Here is a 4,467-nt window from a genome sequence, read left to right as displayed (position 1 = left end):
TTGCCATACGAATGCAATGTGTGCTTCAAGGGTTTCTGACAAAGAAGTAACATGGTTGTACACAAACGGCACCATGTTGGAGAATAGTAGAATAGTCATACTGGATAAGTGTCTTTCTCTGGATTTTAAATTTTAAACACTTTTTGGCATACTCGTTATTTAATATCTAATTCGTGTTGTAAATTTGTCTATACTACATTTTGTTTGTTCAATGAATTATATTAAATAATGTATGTAATTAATCGAACTTTATAATATTATGTACTAGCACTGTCCCGTGTACTTTGTTATTTGTAATAACTCAATTTTAGTGTTATTTGTATCATTACAGCTAAATAAAAAAATATGACGAGAGCTTTATATCTTTTTTTTTTTTACATTTTACTAATAATAATTCATTGCTTTATTTTTTTGGATTTTCTCAATAAAATTAGTGTAATGTTCCTTATCTGTATTTAAAAATATCGTAGGTCTAGACTCACCAAAAGAAACGAGATTTGTCCTTGTAAAAATACATAGTAACCATACTCGGCTTCGCCTTTGAGCAATGTCAATGATGGTATATGTGTTTGAAAGAACTCAGAATAGGTAAATATTGAACATTTTAGACACTATTTGAACTAAGAAAACTATATTGTGTTAAGTTTACATGGAATAACAATAAGAGTCAAAAGAATATTAAGGTGTGTGATTTTGTTATTCTAGTATTTGCCCGTTTTTGGTTTTTAGGACTTGTGTTAATTTAACAACGTTCATGTATGTATGTAACTAGAAATATTGCCAACTATATTGTTAATAACAAATAAAAATGAGTTCCTAGGTAACCGCTGTCATTGATGTAATATAACACATTGTTGTGACTTGTGTAGATGATAATAATAATACTAGGTCCATATTGAACACGTTGTGATTAATATTGAAAAAACTCTATGGATAATCGTCTATAGATCTCTGTGTCGTCCCGAAAAGATCTAGCCAACTCGGCAACGTTTTGTTAATACGTTTTTTTCTGTTTTTGTAGTAGTTTAAAATTGTGAATATTAAGTTTATTAGTGCGTTCTGTTTTTTGCATTTACTTACTACCCATTCACATCTATACTATTTTTTTATACTAAAAATCTCACGTTATCAAAAAGTCTAAACACTAACAGCTATTTTTTGAAGATTTGAAATTTTACAGTCTACATCTTTTATACAAAATTTAAACAGCAGCGCTCAATTTTAGGGATTATTTTTTCTTTAATTTATATCTAATTTTATAATTAATTTGTATACTAGTTTAACTAACGAACAGTGTTACACGAATAATTTATACATTACTAGTGACGTACGGTATGTCATACCGCACCTCATTTAACTGTGGTTGTACTTTAAGTTTTTGTGTAAAATAAAACAAATTTGTACACTACAGATTCTAAAACTTGTATGCTAACTTATCTCACTAAAAAAAACAGGATAGGTAAAGAATTTAAGTTCTTAAGTTTAATTTAGTAAAAATAATTTAAATTTTATTCCATAATTTTTTTTTAATATTAAAATGGTTATAACAAAATTAATTTTACATGAATTATCTTAAAACTTTTATAGAATTCACCTATGGACATGTCGATTATTTGACGTTTTCATTTTTTTTGCGGTTTATTGGTTCTAAAATTTTGGGATTTTATTTTATAAAAAAATGTTTCAAATAAAGTACCTCACAAACAAAATTTCCTACTGGAATCATAAAGATCGGAGTACTTTTTCTACTACTTGTAGTTAGGTATAAATGCAGAGAAGAAAAGACACATCAACGTAAATCAAATCGCCACAATCAAGGTTGTGCGATTTTTTATTCGAATAAAACGTTATTTGAATAATCATTTCACAGTTTATTTGATAATGTTTTTTAATTTATTCGAATAAAAAAAATATTCATACAAAAAATTGGCTTCCTATATTTACTGGTTTTATATATTTTCTAAATGTAGTATATAGGTATATTAGATTTATACGAAATCATATTTTCAAATATAGTTACTTTAAAAAAGCATTTAAAAACTATTTAAATACTATTTTTTAAAATTATTTTAATCATTTCAAATATTTTATTCGACCCATTCAAATATTATTTTCTATTGCATACAATGTAGCACATTACACACAAAAATAGACCCTGCAATATTTATTATTTACCGTCACTAGACTGACCATTTTACTGAATAAACGATAATGAAACTTTTATATTCATATATACATATATATTTTCAAAAACAAATTAATATATAGAAAAATAAACATACCGAAATAAATTTGAACAAATGAAAACAAAATTGTTCTTTTTAGCTAGGAACATCTATTTGGGATTTTTTATTTACTGTAGGTAGGTATTTTCAGTATTTTAATTTGAACGCTTTATAAAAAAATGTTTAATTGTAATCTGTTCATTTGAGTTTAAACCCTGCTTCTAACTATCGATACACTAACGTTGGAATATTTTAAAATTTAGGCAACACGAAAAAACCAACTTTTTAGACTCCATTTTAGTTTTTTTCTATAACAAAAAAAAAAAAATCAAAGTTGTTTTCAGAAAGCAAAAAAAAAGAAGATCATTTTATATATGACACTGATTTTTAATCATTTTTTTGATGGCCGAAGATATTTTTATTTTTCATATATTTTTTTTATTTTATTTTTATTTGGGCACACGATACCGCTGAACCAATTTTTTCGAGTATGCAACTGTATAGATTACAAATCGTACCTGAAATATACTTTATTGGGCCAAAACTTAAAAAAAAAAGTCTTTCCTTCTTTTTCAAAATCGAGAAAAATACCCAAAAAATTTACACATTTTTCAACTTATAATTACGATGCTCCGTTACTTTTTGAAAAATAGTAGAATTTCTTCCAAATTTGTATGGATTGTTTTTATTAGTGAATACGGGATATATTATACTATATAATATAATCAAACTGTTGGTTTCTTTTTATTGAATAATAAACTACTAAAATTAATAATACTAAAACTACCTATAATTTTTTATGTAGAAATATAAATAATGTGATAATAATTTATACACTAATAATAGTAATAATAATAATTCTCTATCACCCCGGAGTTGCCATGCAGCCAAGTACTATAGCTTTTGTGTACTATTTTAGTAGACTTATTGTACATACAAATACGAGTACCGAGTATTTCTATTTACACTCTCCCGGACTTTTTGGACATCTGTCGTTTATATGGTATACCGGGTAATTCGATAACTATGGCCCAGTCAATAACGTGAAAGATATTAAACGGGTTAAACAAGTTTATCAAATAAGGGATGGGGTTATAGTTTTTTTAAAATTATTTAAATTTTAATTTGTACCATCTAACAACTATAAAAATGTATAAAAAAAAATAATAACTATTAAGTTATTGACTGGGCCATGGTTATCGAATACCTGGTATGATTCATACAATTATTCATAGTTGCATATATCTATGTACAATCGAGTTTTCTTATGTAATAAAAATATAATGGACAAATCTCTCAGCAGGTGCCGAATTTGTTCGGTCAACGTTATACCTGTTTGGGGCATTGTGGGAAGAAGAGGTAGAGGGTAGTGCTGAATTTTTTAAAGTTTTAAACACAAGAATTGGCACCGCCTAAACGCGTGAGGTTGCTGGATTCCTGTTTACATGTACGTCAAGAGTACCTGACTCGTGTGAAAAAAAGCCAGCCAGTTCCTAAAGGAATAAATGGACAAAAATCCCAATTGCAGATTCCCGAGAGGTAGATTTGTGAGTTCTTACTTATTTGAAATACGTTTTTATTCAATTTACAAATGAAGTCGCGCATTTGTAGCTACGAATTGGTATTCAATACACATTTTTTATTTTTCAATATGTGTACTTTACCAATTATAATTTACAACGAGCACAACACGGTTATCTATATAGGGTAGACAAATTCAAAGTATAATTAATTTAATATTGTTGTGGTTATTTTACCTATTAGTAAATTCAACATTTTAATACTCATATGAATGATGACTTCATTTTTACAATCTATTCTACGTCGTGATATAACTTAAGCAAATAAAAAATATTGTTCCAATTGTTTTTTCTTATCCTGAGCGAACCCGGGTACACGGGCGCTTTGTTAATGCGGAAGACGGTTATTTACTAGAATTTCAAAGCATACAAAACAAACAAAATATCGATAGAAATCATCCAGTATTTTTGCCGGAAAATATCCGGGTAGCTGTCAATAGACATAATAGTCAGACACATTATTTACTATGTATGCAAGCGTAAAACAGCAGAAGATATTAGTTTGAGGCCTGGAATAATAATGTTATTGGAAAACTTGTTTTGAATAGACTTTTGTGCACATTATACAGTTAACCTTGAATAAGACATGAGGAATTTAACTGTACAATAGGGTATCCCATTTGGTAATAATTTTTTTTCAAACGAATTCAAAGCTTTGATGT

This window comes from Adelges cooleyi, unplaced genomic scaffold, assembly GCF_023614345.1.
Source record: "Adelges cooleyi isolate 19-005CV unplaced genomic scaffold, UGA_ACOO_1.1 ACOO_flye_CR_arks_rails_tigmint_CR_PRNA_727, whole genome shotgun sequence".
In the NCBI taxonomy this organism is placed as follows: Eukaryota; Metazoa; Arthropoda; class Insecta; order Hemiptera; family Adelgidae; genus Adelges; species Adelges cooleyi.
Note: the sequence above shows the minus strand (reverse complement) of the source record.